General features: G+C 42.8%; 1 protein-coding gene and 1 pseudogene across 4 annotated transcripts in view; one reads left to right on the plus strand and one right to left on the minus strand.

The window, feature by feature from the left end:
• Ube2e2 (ubiquitin-conjugating enzyme E2E 2) overlaps positions 1–15,811 on the plus strand; it is a 277,665-nt gene that overhangs the window by 35,606 nt on the left and 226,248 nt on the right. The gene's annotated exons all lie outside the window — the stretch shown is intronic.
• LOC103693837 (aurora kinase A pseudogene) overlaps positions 4,433–15,811 on the minus strand; it is a 98,274-nt pseudogene continuing 86,895 nt past the window's right edge.

Below are 15,811 nucleotides of genomic sequence, written 5' to 3' on the forward strand. Positions count from 1 at the left end.
CCCCTTATTGGTGTAATATATTATGTATTGTATTGGTATAATACAATATTATATATAATAACAAATATTAATAGCATGTATAGAAAACTCTCTCTCAACAGAGAGTTCTTCTTTCTCCCTGGCAGTGACAGCTCAAACTGGAGAGCCTCACATGTGCGGGGCAGCTGCTCACACAGCTACACAGGACCTTAAGTGATAGTTTGAAAGTTATTTTTAGCATGATTATTACCACCATACAAATACATTTCAGAGCAATGGACTGTTACACAGAACTTTGTTCCTCCCGTAAGTGTGAGTCAATGATGAGTTTGCATGCCGAGTTTTCTAGTAAAATCATAAACTTTCCACAAAGCCAGAGTATACATTGAAACAAGGGCTGTTGGTTGAGTTTATGGAAGAGAGGCCTAAACTATTCCTGTAACCTTTGCTTTCATGAATTATGTGTCTCAGGGATGGCTCTGTTGTGAGAACTGTTAGTATTCAGGTGGTCATTGTATATGGTTGGGAGCATGGAGGTCTATGGGTATCAGGTTTTCATACTGAAACATGAAGTTGTACATTTTAATTCACAAGTTCTTCTGATGGAAAAACTTTACTTGTTAGGTTAATACATTGTTTATATGGGCGTCCCCCACCATACTCTGATTCTTCACCTAAGCCCCTGGTCCTGGTGGTGCTGCACAGGTCCTCTCAGATTCTGGGCAAGGGTTGTCATGCTCAGCCAACCCTATGGCCTGGCAGAACCCCCAGGTTCTTTTAAAAAGAAGTATTTTTAGTGTTAGTGTTAGTGTTAGTGTTAGTGTTAGTGTTAGTGAGAGAGCGAGAGCGAGAGAGAGAGAGAGAAAGAGAGAGAGAGAGAGAAAGAGAGAGAAAGAGAGAGAGAGCACATGTGCACATGCGTGTTTGTGTGTGAGTTCGGGTACTGTGGAGACTGGAAGAGGGAGTCAGTTGCCTGGAGCCACAGTTACAGATGATTGTGAGCGGCCCCACATGGGTGATAGGAACTAAAGTTGGATTCTGCGAGAGTAGCCAGTGCTTTTAGCTGCCGAGCCATCTCTTTATCCCTCCAACTCCCAGGATCTTAAATCTCATCATAACTGCTTCATTTGAAAATAGTTGATTAAGTAGAAATTGCCTTCAAAAGATTAAGCAACAATTTTAGTCAAACCCTGATGGGGTGTTTTTGTATATGGAACAGTTTGCCCACTTCATTAATGCCAGTACAATGGAAAGACGATTTTAATGCTGCTAACAAAGTCGTTCTCAGTTGAGCACCTTTGTGTCAGATCACAGATCGCACTCTCGGAGTTTATGTTACCAGCAGTTCTGCATGGCAGGTGATTTAACTGCATTTTCTTAAACAAAAGCAATCCGACTCTCATCTGTGGTTTGTCTTACTGTTTCTGCCTGGCTAGGGACATAGACCTCTTGGTGCTGATAGCAACGAGGGTTGCCTCTCCCACATAATCACATGATCTCACAGGACCACAGACATGCAATCGCTGGACTGTGCAGTGAGACTGGACAGTGTACTCAGCCCGGTGCCCAGTGGTTGGGTGGATGGCATGCTTTCTTATGTACCATATTTTTAGCTAGTTTATTGTGACACAGCCTCACTGCAAACCAGGAGCTGTGTGTGTCCATTTGGTCCTTGAGCCTTGGTTTCCCAGTCAGACATCCCCGTTGTCCCCCAGTCTCTAGGTTCTCCCTGGGTTTTACAAATTTTATATTTTATGCTCTGAATTTTCTATAAGTATCAGCAAATACTTCCTTTAAAGTAATGGCTTTACTTAAGAACTTAGCAATTGCTACGAATAAATACTGTTTTATAGATCAACTAAGAGTTATCCCACTGTTAGTAAGAGCATAATTATTTTGACACATTGACCGACTTCTTTCCAGGCATTAATTAAGCTAATTAAATGTCTGAATACCTTTGTGATACCTAGAACATGAGAGGTAGCTCTCACACATGTTCTATTTCTTTTTCTTAGCCTTTGGGTCTTCGTGATGAAATATTTCCAGGTTACATTCCTGAAAGTAGTAAGTCTAACAGGAGGCAATGGCTTCTGTTTCACCTCAGGTTAGATTAGAGAACATGGGCTAGCTCTTCACCCGCCTTTCCTGAGAATGTCAGGGTCAAGTGCCAGGGTCTTCCCTGCCCTCCCACCTGTCTCCTTCCCTGGCCTCTCACCCTCCACTTCTTTACGATGGTCAGCTGCAGCTACATCAGTCACTCATCCCTAAGAATCCCTTTTCCTAGTATGGACCATTTGAAAGTCTCTGCAGCCTTTAACTAGTTCATTTTTTTTTAAATTAGGAAAAGAAATGTGTGCCTGTGTGTTTGTGTAAGAACATTTCGAGAAAGGGATTTATTATGTAGTCTAGGTTGGTTTTTAATTCGGATGCTGGTAATACATACACCAGGCTACTATACCCAGCAAGAATAAATTCTGAAATCAACTTACTTTTATTTTAAAATGTGTTTCAAACAACAGCAACAAACCATAGGGGGAATTTTCACGGTGAAAAGCATTGTGCAGAAAGTTTAATCAGGAAAGACTAGACAGTCTTTACTAATCACATTCCCATGGAATGTTGTCAAATGGCCTTTGCATGTAACTTAAATTAGTTATATCGCCTTGTCTGAGTTTGGCTTCTGTATACAACCCGTTCTTCCAGCAGGCCGGTGCCTCTCTATGTGGTAGGCTTTCTCTGTTCAATAACCTCCTCAATGAAGAGTTTTACAGCCAAAATGGAAGCTGGCCAATGTTTTATTGTTAGTGCAGTGATGCAATTAGACATACAAGGTTTATTTATTAGGGCCGAATCGTGTAACAATGCCTCGAAGAAGAAAACAGAGATTCGTAAGCAGCCACCTGTGTGTGAGGCTGCCTGTGGGAACGGACGGAGCGTTCCTAGGATGGTGCTCCCCGTCGTGAACACTTGCTTAGATTTACTGATGATAACAGCCAAAACGTTTCATTCTGATTGTCATTCTTAGTGAAGCGTTATAAGGAAACAATGGTGTCTTACTCAGGTAAGTGATGATGTTGGAGAAGTGCAATACATACTTCTGAAAACATCTGTATCCTTGATATAAGCAATGTAGAGAGACGATGAAAACTGTGTGCTTTGCTGAGTCTGCCCGAGGCAGAGAGCTGCGTTGCACTGAGGAACTTAACAGAGGTGGGGAAGCTTGCCCAGGTCTCTGCTCAGCCTTGTGTGCATTGCGCAAGTCCACATTATTTCACTTAAAGAAAGGCCTTCTTTCTTTGCCTGTTAGAAGTTGGGTCGCTTTGGGGTATTCGATCTGGTCTTCTTAATGTGATTGACCAGGGCGAACAATCAGTATGGCTTTGTGAAGTTATTCAGAAAGTTGGGGACTATTTGAAAGATACTGAAATTCCAGGTCTTTCATAAAAGCTGGAGGATGTAGTAAACTAACAAAACCTTATGCTCCACAGAGCTCTTGTCAGGTAGAGTACAGCTGATCCACAGTTTAGACACAGCTTAGAAAAACATAAGAAGGGTTATTGCCTCCTAATATCCGTGCTGAATGGTGCCTTCTCCTTTGTTCACTTTCTGTGAATCCTTCTCTGCTACGGTTTAGAGCAGAGACTGACTTTTAGAGAGCTTATATTGGTGAAGGTCAAACTTGAGATCCGAACTTGAAATCTCCTTGTTAAGTCACTGTTTAGAAGTCAGCAAGGCTATAATTCCTTTAGAGTTAACAGAACTGGCACAGGGTGGTGAGGTGCCAGTAATTAAGGGTATCCTTAATTAAACACTACACTGAGCGTCATAAAGATGTTACAGATTTTTCTTAGGTCTCTGTTGTAGCAGTTCACATAGTAGGGTACTTCTGATATTCAAAATAATTGCATAAATAATCGATATCACCAGGATAGCCAAGCAATGTCTGTCTAGTAATGATATTAGAAAAGCATTTTACAGTTTTAAAGATCACTTTTGTATCTTCCAACAGTTTTCATTAGTTCTGCCAAATAATTAGATGCTATACATATATTTTTATATTTAACAAGTTTGCTCACATGACAGAACACCAACGTAAGAAGTATCCTTAACATCTAGAAAAGCCTGAGTCAGGTCCCAATACAGAGGTAGAAACACAGGCCAGTCCCATTATGGTGGTTGAGGATCCCACACAGGCTGAAGAAGGCTGAAAACAACAGGGCCCTGAAGGGGACACCACATAAGTAAAGGAAGTCTGTACACATCTTTGTTTCAGCATTTAAAAGAAGAAACAAAGTCATTCCAACAGATTTCCCAAGCCTGGTGACCCAACAAGCTACACACACACACTCTGGCACTTGAAGGCCACAGTGCAGGTAACCACTGGTAACTTCCCCACACTGAGACCCTACAAGGACACCCTGAGGCATAAGCCATGTGGACAGCTGCAGTGGGACATTCTCTCCAGATTACTGAATCAGAAGCAGCTTGGTTCTTGGGGATTGGGCAGAGCCACACATGCTCAGGTGGGGCTTCCTGGATGCAAGGCCTAGGATTACCTGCTTAGCAGTGCACGCTGGAGGCGTTTCTCACAGCTGCACAGTGCCCATGGCTCAGGATACCCTAAGATGATTTGCTAGTTGGCTCTTTGTTGTGGTGGCCAGTTGGAGGTTGGGAGGAATTAGCTGTGATCCAGGGGTATTCAAGGACTTCCGCTAGTGTTAGTCTTCGGCTTGAGTTGTGTTTTAACAGTCTTGAAATGAGGTCCCTGGCTCCCTCTGCCACAAAGTTAAGGAATGTGAATTCAACCATAATGTCCTTTTATAGGTCTTCTGGTGTTTGTGTGCCTCAAAAAGAGGCATCCTCACTAGGAACTCATGGTAGAGAATACTCCAGAGGTACACCTTCTTATGTCTGGTCCTCGGTCATCTCCAGGGCTCACACAGTTCAGGGTGCCACGCAGCATGGTCCTCCCGGGGGATGGAGTGTGTACAGACTGTCCACAGTCTGCAGTCTTCAGCTCTCTGACCCAAGAAGCAGGTTCTACAGCTTAACGTCTCTGGATGACTCTCTTTGAATGACGACAGTAAGAGAGAGTGTTTGCCAACTGGGTGCTTCTCTGCTCATCAAACTTGCAGTGTTTGAAGCTCTCTGTAGACTGCTCCAAGGGCCACAGAATTAGGTAAACTCTGGCGGCATTGTGGAAATATCCATGCAGTCTGAGGATGTTCAGGTGCTGCAGGCAGGACTGGATCTCCACTTCTCTTCACAGCTCACGTCCTATCCCTGCCTTCTCCAGCTGTGTTATAAGTAGCACCTTCAGGGCCAGTATAAACTCGCTTTGCTTCTCCCTTGCCAAATACACATTTCCAAGCTTTCCCTTAGCTAGTGAGTGGCCATTGTCAAAATCTTCCAATGTTCACTGCCCTTTTTTTAAATTTTTTTTGAGTCTTCAGTTTTCTCCTTTGTTGCCTGTTCCTTTTCAGAATTATTTCTAGCGGCTGCAGGCTGTGGCTGCTCACTCTTCTGGGGGTTACTGAGCCGGGAAGACAGGCTGGCAGCTGGTAACAGCTTTAGCACTGGCTTCTGACCTGAGACAGGTTTCTGTCCCTGTGGAGGGACACACTGAAAGGACTTGGAAGGACACAGGGCCCACTGGGCCTGGCCACTGCTAGCTGATCCTGGGTTCTGAGAAGGAATCTGCTCAGCCACCAAGACTCACTTCAAACTGAAGGGAACTGTGGTCCTAATAGGCCTGGAAACACAGTTTTCTTTGTATCTGTCCTCATCACCCACAGGTGGGATCCTGCTTCTGACCGAGGCCTCAAGTACCCGGTAGCTCCGGTTCTGTCCTTTTTGATCTTTTTAAAATGAAAGGGGGAAAGCCTCAGGAGTGGTCAGGAATGTTTGTGTGCACTTCTTTCTTCCTCCCATAAACTCTTACCCCAAACCACAGACACTCATAGACGATCAAAGATAAGCAAAAGGTGGGGTCACAAGAAGCTTTAGTTAGGTCCTCAGAAGCTGTTGGAAGTCGGCAGCTCCATGTGAGCACAGGCTTCCTGGAGATTATCAGCTAATTATGAAGCACAGTGGCCGGGAAAGCTCTGACTGCAAAGCACCAAAGCTGCTGTTTGGCCCAGATTCCCACCCACCGCCTTCCAAGTGAGTGAACTCCACAGTGGAGAGTGTAGATCTTAAATTATTCTTAATACTGTCTCTAAAGGCCAGTTTCCCAAGAATGCAAGAAGAGAATTTATTGGTAAAACATTACAGAAAGACTGGTTTTATATTATTGATCTGATACGTTGTCTTATTCTTTGTTATTGATAATCATATAAAAACATTATGGCTTTATACTATGTCTCTAAGTACACCATTTTTAAAAAAGAATCATTTTAGACCAAAGGGGAAGACTTTTCCCACAGTATGGTAAAAGCATTGTTTGTTTGCTTTTCACTTTCGTTTTGCTTTTTCTCCAGCATTGAGGTGATTTTGGAATCTTCCCAGTAAATCTTCCCAAGATATTAGCTTATAAAAGAAATCAGACATTTTCCCCCCTTCTCTTTTTATTAAGGAGAGCCACATGTGTACTGAAGTCATTTGCAGACTCACAGGTGACCTCCTAGTTTATATTCTAGTAGCAGCTCTAAAGTCCACGTCGTTAGTGTCCCGGTATCTGACCCCAGGGTGAGGTGCCTGCTATGTGAACACCGGCTGACATCGTGTACCGGAAGGCTGCTGCAGATGCCACACAGGTACATTTGATCTCTGCCACAGGCCTTTAAGTACGTTATTCCTTTCCCGCTGTTGAGGAATCACAGGTCACACTGCTACATTTCTGTAGCTGACTATAGTTCTTTTCTCCCAGAAAAGCAGTTACTGGCTGAGCAGGTCCTAACCTCACTTTTCTAAGGATGCATCGATTAGAAGACATAAGGACAGACCACCCTAGGATGGGATGCTGGGATGCTTACTGGGCAGCTTGGACAGGATCACTCATATTCTCACGGCTTCCTCTCCTCCTGAGTAGACTGGCAAGTGCTTCCTTGGCTCTTTGTGACAACTACTCCTTCCCTCTGCCATCCTGGACTGAAGGGGTTAAGGGATCAGGTGAAATTTGAGTTCTGCTGACTTGGTGATAACAGACTTTTAGAACACACAAAAACACCTCCTGGGGATTTACTGTGCAGACTGCTAAAAAGAATCCGGCACATTATCAGCTGAGGAGATGGACCTGAGGTCAATTCCCAGAAGCCATTAGAACAGCCAGGTATGGTGACACTCATTTGTAGTCCCAACACTGGGGATGCAGACTAACCAGCCTAGCCTTGGAGAGTTGCAGGCCAAAGATAGAACCTGCCTCAAAAACAGGTGGCTGGCCTCTGAGGAATGAGAGCAGCGCTTGTCCTTTGGCTCCCCCACACATATGTGCATATATAAATATCATTTGCCACATTAGAGAATTAACTGCATGCAATATTACTGTTGTATGGCATCAGACTCAGCAGGAATTTTAAAGGGAAATGTTACCTCATGTGAGTTGCATCCTCCATAACCTGCATAAATTCCCTCTGTGCAATAGGAAGACACAGTAACTAAAGACAGGTAGAGTGCAGGTGAGCTCTGTTTCACCTCTTTGTGCTGATGGGCCAGTGTATGTCCTGGCATGCTGGATAGCAGACCTCTCTCTTCCCAACTGTGCATCACAGTGTGAGCAGCTCCCTGAATGTGAATGCAGCTCCCCAAAATATTCTGAGCTGAAGAGACAGTCATCTCAGAACTCAAGCACACATTGTTGGGTCTTATGGAAGAAACACTCTTTGTAGCCTAAGGGATCAAAGGGAATATGACTGCAGTTGTTGCTAGGCATGACTTTTGAACTGAATTCTGGAGAAAGATAATATTAAGTGAATTCAAGAGGAACTAAAAAGAATATTAAATATTTGGTAACTTACATGTAGAGAAGTAAGTCCTAATCAAATAGTTATCTTTAGAATCTTCCTATTTCCTAGTTTTAAAGTTTTGGTCGCTGAGAACAAGAGGTAAGTCAAGTATGGACTGAAGAGAAATGTGTATTAGCCGAAGAGAGATTCTGGTGACCCCGATAAACATCTGAATTAACAGAAATTTTGGTCTTTTAAATTAGTCTTATTACAGCACACCAGCCTGTTCTTTGACAAGTGCACGTGGGCTGTATGCTAGGCTGTGGTAAGTTAGACTGCATGATAACCAAGGGTAAACATGGGAGCCTGAAAGCCACATGCCTTCCCATGTGGTCCGGCTGGCCGTGGACACTGTTCTGAAAGCACTGTGTCGATCGACCCCCTCGGTTCCCTGCAACCCTAGGGAGAAAGACAGTTGCAAGTAGAAACTAAGCAGTGTCTCACAGCTCTTAAGTAGGTGAGCCGTGTCTCAGCTTCAGCTGTCCAGCGTGGAGCTCTGTTCCTGCAGCCTCGTTCTCATCTGTGTAACTCTGAAGGGGTGAAGTTCAGAGCCCAATCCCGGTAGCCAAGAGCAGTTGTTTTGGAGACTCTGAATTGGAGTCAGCCTTCAGCACAAGCCTTTTGATTTCTGTACGGAAGTCGTGTACTGTAATATAATAATTCACCCCTAATATTATACAAAGTAGATTACCAGGAAATCATTAACTCCTACATTTTATACTTTGAATTGAGTGCCCGAGAGGGATGTGCACAGGTCTCCTCTGTGCAGCCTGGTTTCAGTTTTGAGCAGTAGGCATTTGAGGCTCAGGGAAGGGTTGGGATGGCCTGGGTAGATTGGAAGGTGCTAAGGGAGTTATTATGGGTAGAGAGAATTGTGGGTACCAGAAGAGTCCCCCCGGGAAGTCCTCTGTTGTTGGTTTGCAGTTGTGAGGCAGAACATTGATTTGAGGTGGGCCTGAGTGGTTGATTTGTTACCTGTTGGTGGATCTTGTGTGTACCCCATAGGACCTGTGGCCCTCTGTTGTGACATGCAGGGATTTTAAAAAGTCTGAGTATGTTATCCATAAAAGATACTTTGTAATAAAAAGATTCCTGCATTTTCTATCAAGTCCTGGCACGTCACCTCCTCCTGGTTTAAATTACGTCATCAGAGCTCCCACCACAGGCTTTGAGAACTTAGTTTTGGAGGGAAGGTGTCCTTGCTGCCTGCATGCTTCCTCCATCCAGCACTGGGAATCATGTGACTCATATTTTCTATTTGCTGTGGCTTCCAGGAAGCTGGGATGTGTTTCCTTTTAATTATAGTAACTTTATTAGCCTGTGCATTTGATGAGGGGAGTTTCTTCTCCAAGTCTCTGCAGCAGAAGCTGTAGAAGAAACTCGTGAGTGCTACTGAAGTCAATGGTCAAATTGTTTGCAAGCAGTGTGCACTTGGCGGGCAGTGTCCTCGGCTTTTCCCAGACTTTCAGTGACTTCTGCCAGGGACCCCCCTCGCACACACAAGACCCTGAGAACTACTCTCAGGGAGGTGGATGCTTTTAGTGGCCTGACTGTAAGCCTCTGATAACCATTGATAGCAGTCACGGTGTCAGTCAAACCCTTACCTCATACCATCTCACCTGTCAGTTTATCCAGGAGTTAAAATGAACACCCGTAATGTTACCAGTATCTAGTCTTGAAAACACCAGAGGATTGCCTGTGCTTTTATGCCAAGTATGGGCCAAATGCATTTATTTTTTTAATTTTTATAATTTTAAAATATTTATCTTTAATCTTTTTTTTACAATCCAGTCATTATCACTCTCCCAGTCCATCCTCCAACAGTTCCTTATTCTATTCCTCCTCCCCTCATCCCCAAGAGGATGTCCTCCCAACCTCCAACCCCCACCAGGTCTCTGCATTCCCTGGGGCCTCAAGTTTCTTGAGGGTTTGGTGCATCTTCTCTCACTGAGGCCAGACCAGGCCGTCCTCTGCTGTGTGTGTGTGCCGGGGCCTTGTATCAGCTGGTATATGCTGCCTGGTTGGTGGCTCCGTGTCTGAGAGATCTTGGTGGTTTGGGTTATCTCTTTTAAAAGAGACTGTGTGTGTGTGTGTGTGTGTGTGTGTGTGTGTGTGTGTGTGTGTGTGTGTGTGTGTGTGTGTATTTGTGTGTGTGTGTGTGTTACTGTATGTTTCTGTGAGTGTGTGCACAGATGTTTATACATGGGCATGAGTGTATGCACAGAGATCAAAAGAGGATGCTAGTTTCTGCCAAGCTGAAGGTGCAGCTGCGTGTGAGACAGACACCTGGCTTGGTCTGAGGGTGCTGGGCTCTTAACTCCAGCCTGATGAGTAGACTGTCTGCACTTAACTCCCGAGCCATTTTTCCAGTCCAGAACCTAACTAGTGAGCAGTGATTCATTACCGAATTATATTTATACTCAGCATGTTTCAACTTAATAAAAATCAATACATGGAAAAGTCTTAAATTGTCTTCTTTAGTTTTAAACGTAAACAGAATAGATTATATAATCCTAGCCATCTCTCTGATATATTTGTGTGTTAATTAGGAGCTGGAACTCTCCCAAAATGTATGAAATTATTTGAATTATTTAACTGTTTAAAATAGGCAAGACAATCTTACTGCAACTAATCTTAAAACTGAAAATGTAAAGTAAAGTGCTTCAAAATCCAGAGCAATTGGTAGAGAATCCATGGCGGCTTTTCATGCAACTGGTGCCTTAGGATACGGTGACGCCAGCAACGCCGTAGGAAGCATCCTTTAACTGTGTATAAAGGGCACATAAAGAATGTAAGTGAATTGTGTGTTCACCCCCAGATGAACCACTATGGATATAAAAATATTCCCAAATCTGAAATCTGAGAAGGGATACCCATTCCACCTTGGCTCCATGCCCCAAACCTCACCAAGATTAAACTCCATAGCTGCCATCTTAACTGTTTTTATGGCCCTCAGATGTAGGTTAGATTAGCAGGTATTCTGCATACATGCTACAGCTTAGGGAGAACATGTATTATGTTTGGTTTTATTGGTGTTTTTTGTTTTTGTTTGTTTTTGTGTTGTTATTCTTTCTTCCTCCCTTTTTTCTTCTCTTTTCTTTTTTTTCTAACCATTTCCTTGAAACAAGAAATTATAAGTGGACCTAGCAAGATGGTTCAGTAGGTAAGAGCATTTGCCAATTCAGATCTAGTAACCACATAAAAACCGGGCATTGGTGCCTTCTAACTCCAGTGCTAGGAGACAGAGACAGGAGGATCCAGCCAACCTGGTTGAAATAGCAACTATCCCATTCAGGAAGCAGCCTTGTCTCAGAAACAAGACCCCAGATATACAATGGAGCACAGTAGAGGAAGGCACCTGATGTTACCTCTTCTTCTACCTACACACGGGCGCAGTACGTGTGCACACATGCACTGCTACACAACATAAAAAGTAGGCTGGAAAAGAGGAATAGAACTGCCCTTCATCCTGTGATATTTGGGGTATTTAAACTTACAAATTGTAATTACATTTTTTTTTCTACCGTGAAGTGGGTGATTGAAAAAAACACTACTCTGCTGTCACAGCAGAGGCTGGATGTAAGACTCACAGCTGTATAAGTGACACTCTGAGCTTTCTTCTTTACTACACACAGTGCACATGACAGCAATCTGAGAACTGTGACTTAGCCAACAAGTACCACACTGCTGACTGTGTGAAAGGGAGTTTGTGTGACTTAATGATGGTGTGAAAATGCAGCTTGTCAACAAAATCAGCCCTTCTTAAGCCATGTGCTTGCTGTTTGACACCATTCCACGAGAAATGAACCTTTTCTAGATGGTGGGGTTAGCCTGAGAGTATCTCTGAGTAGCTTCTGGTAAGTTTCAGGGACTTCCTGAAGCTTTGAGTTGTTTACTTTCTGAGCTTTGAGGCACATTCATGGGGAGGGGGGAGGTTTACCTCCCTTTAGAGCATCCTGGTTTGACTAGGCGTCCCTGAAGCATGTGGTGCTTCCTCTGGAGGAGATGCTACACAGCGGGACTATGTTCTAGCAATGGAAGAGAAACAGATCTGCAGGTTGTCTTGCCGTTGGTACCTCTTATTTTTTGTATTTAGTTTGTGATGAGACTAAGATTCCAATAATGGCTAGATGTTATTTTTTAGATATTATCTTTTAACAGGAAATCTTAAGTATTCACTGAGTACTTCACATGTGAAGCACATTGCAGTAGACGATTGGGAGATACAGAATAGTCCATCTCTTACTTATAAGTAAAAAGGATAGATAAAAAAATAAAAGGAGGACACAAACTCAGAGGGTGACTTTAAGAAATGTCAGGAGCTTGCAACCCCATATGAACAACAATGCCAACCAACCAGAGCTCCCAGGGACTAAACCACTACCCAAAGACTATACATGGACTGACCCTGGGCTCCAACTGCATATGTAGCAGAGAATAGCCTTGTTAGGGCACCAGTGGATGGGGAAGCCCTTGGTCCTGCCAAGGTTAGACCCCAAATGCAAGGGAATATGGGGGGGCAGTAAGGGGGGTTGTATGGGGAATACCCGTATGGGGGAGGGGGAGGGGGTGGAGGAGGGGATGAAGACTTATGGACAGGAAACTGGGAAGGGCAATAACATTTGAAATGTAAGTAAGGAAATAAATCTAATAAAAAAAAGAAAATGCTATACATGTGAATCACCAAAAAATGTTTTTATATTAATTCATTGTATACACATATGTTATGTACATTATATTAATTTATTTAGTATGCACATGGGATGCACATGCATATGTATGGGCATGAGCATGCAATGTATGACATGTCATACATGTGGAAATCAGAGGACAACTTATATCATGTGGAATTTGCAAATCAAACTCATGTCATTGGTCTTGTCAGCAACCATCTTTAGTGGCTGAGTTGTCATCCCCCCCCCAAAAAAAACAAAACCCCAAACCATTTTAAAAGACTCTATAAACTTGGTTGGCCTAGTCCTCACTAGGCTTGAACTCTGTGATCCTCTTGTGTAGGATCATTGCCCAGTGAAATCAAGCAATTCAGGTAAAGTTGAAGTACATAGGGTACGTGAGGTATGTGTTGAAAGAACAAGGCAGACAGGGCATTGCAGTGGCAAATCATCAACTGGAGAGGACGTCTTTCAGTGAGATGGGAAAGGGGTCACAGACCAGTAATGACAGAGATGGGTGAGGGCTGTGGGAAGAAGTGTCAGTTAGTGGGTCTGGGAGAACCTGGAATTGTCTGTTTTCTAGGGACCCAGGAGACATGCCAACACAAGAAGAAGCCATACACAGGGGTAGCTACTGTTGCGGCTGACGATGCACAGATGCAACTAAGCACATGGGTACCATGCTTCTGTAAAGATCAAGGGGTCTGCTTATACTCAATTCAGTCACATGACAAACAGAGGTTGGGCTTACATAAAATGATTGCAAATGTGCACCATTACCCAAGACCATGGAAATATGTAAGGGAACAATTTTTAGTAAAGAAAAATAAATGGCTAAGTAAATCATGGTCAGTCTACTCATTGATAGCTTATCTATTAGATAAGTATACAGACAACACAGTGATAAAAGATAAGATGGATATACTGGTGTATATAAATGTAATCTCTGGTTTCCATCTGCACCCAGAACAAAGGCTGTCCTACAGCCCTCTATACCCAAATCCTTCCCAGAGGGAGCTGGTCTCCCAGGAGTGTTCTCACTCCTAAGCCCACAGGTGACACCCCCACTTTCAGTCCAATAACTGTCCAAAGAGGGACACAGAGCACAAGAACCCCAGAGCAGCCTGGGACAGGATCCTTCCGGTCTGCATCTGCACCTGGACCTAAGAATATCCCACAGCCTTCCTTACCCAAATGCCACCTGGAGAGAGCTAGTCTCCAGGAGTGCTGTCACTCCTAGGATCACAGGCTCACTGCCCCACAGGTGGGACAAGCTCCAGTCAGAGACAGCAAGACCAACTAACACCACAGATAGCAAGATGACAAGAGGCAAGCACAAGAACCTAAGCAATAGAAACCAAGGCCACTTGACATCATCAGAACCCAGTTTCCCCATGACAGTAAGTCCTGGATACCCCAAAACACCGGAAAATTATGATTTGGATTTAAAAATCATATCTCATGATGATGATAGAGGACTTTTTTTTCTATTTTCTTTTTATTTCCTTTTTTGTTTTTTGGGGTTTTTTTTTAGTAGAAAAAAATGAAAATGTATTTGGAGATTAACCAACATGCTTAGAAATAAAACAAGTATCAAAAGGGAAGTCCCTTAGAACCTGAACACATGTATAGATGGTACTTGACTTATTGTGTTTCATTGTATTTTCTCCTAGAAAATGATTCAGGTTGTCTTAGTGTCCTCAGTACTATGTCCAATTTTCTGAGGAACCTCCAGACTGATTTCAGAGTGGTTGTACCAGCTTGCAATCCTACCAACAATGGAGGAGTGTTCTTATTTCTTTACATCCTCGCCAGCATCTGCTGTCACCTGAGTTTTTGATCTTAGCCATTCTGACTGAGTATGACTGAGTATCTCATGGTTGTTTTGATTTGCATTTCCCTGATGACTATGGATGTTTAACATTTCTTTAGGTGCTTCTCAGGCATTCAATATTTCTCAGTTGAGAATTCTTTTTTTTTTAATTTAGAGAATACTTTATTAGTTTTTGTAATCAAACCCACGTAGATAAGACCTTACATATTTAATACAGTGTGTTACCCCTGTACAAATGGAAAAAACTTAAGTTCAACATTTCTAGACCAATATGGCTGTTAATTTCTGTACAGTGCCAACTCAACACAGTAAACGGGGATACTTTTTTCCAAAGTTGACAGCACAGCTAAAGTTTCAAAAAATTCAAATTATATATCTGTATATATATATTTATATAAAAAGACCAATAATAGCAGTGTGTTATGCATCAACAGCAGCAACAGCTTTTCCAGGTTCTGCAGTCATCTGAACAAAACTGTAGAGACATCCAGCACACTCCATTAAAAAAAAAAAAAGTAAAAGAACAAAACCCGAGAAAACAGCACAGTTCTGTTACTCTTGTGGTACCTGGCACCATTTTTTTTTTAAAATTAGCTTCTCAATCATCATCTGGAAAGAAAACATTCTGAGCAACATCATTAAAAACAGCTCTGATAAAGCACAGTCACTACTACGTATCATAAAGCAGGTACAAGCTATTTTACATCCACAGAGGTATGATACAGTACTGTCCTACATCTATAATACTAGAGGATACAATTTAAAAGGCATTATTTGAGACTTGATTCTACTTTTCCAGCAGAGGGCCCAAAGGATGGTGTGACACAGCTTTGTAAAGAAACATACTCTAGACAGGATTTCCTTTCACTAGTGGCACAGTTCTAAGGATTCATTCTCTCCATGAATGTCAGCTAAAACCGTTATTAAAAAAATGAAATATCCCTAGAACAAAACCGTATAACCACCAGATTCACATGAAGATGACCTAGTGGAGACAAACTGGACCTCACCTTACCAACAAGCTATCAAATCTATTATGTTTAAACAGTGAGACCTCCAAGGAAGGAGATGCCAAGTAGTGCTTCAAAGCTTCGGACCACAATCAAACACAGCATCCTTTTCAACAGAAGCAGAAGCTCATCTGAATATGCTCAAGGATGCTGACATCAACATTTAATCATCTCCTCACTCATCCAGGAAGAAGGGGAGATCAGTTGCTACTGTACTTTATTGTGTTCAACCAAATCACCATGTTACAAAAATAGCAAGCTGCCATAATAAAAAATAAGGCTCCTCTATCCAGCACCAGATAGCATCATTTTACTTTCAAGCCTAGAAATTGCACACTTGTATGTAAACCAACCGAAGATGAGGATTGAGAG

This window comes from Rattus norvegicus, chromosome 15 (genome assembly GCF_036323735.1).
Source record: "Rattus norvegicus strain BN/NHsdMcwi chromosome 15, GRCr8, whole genome shotgun sequence".
Classification (NCBI taxonomy): domain Eukaryota; kingdom Metazoa; phylum Chordata; class Mammalia; order Rodentia; family Muridae; genus Rattus; species Rattus norvegicus.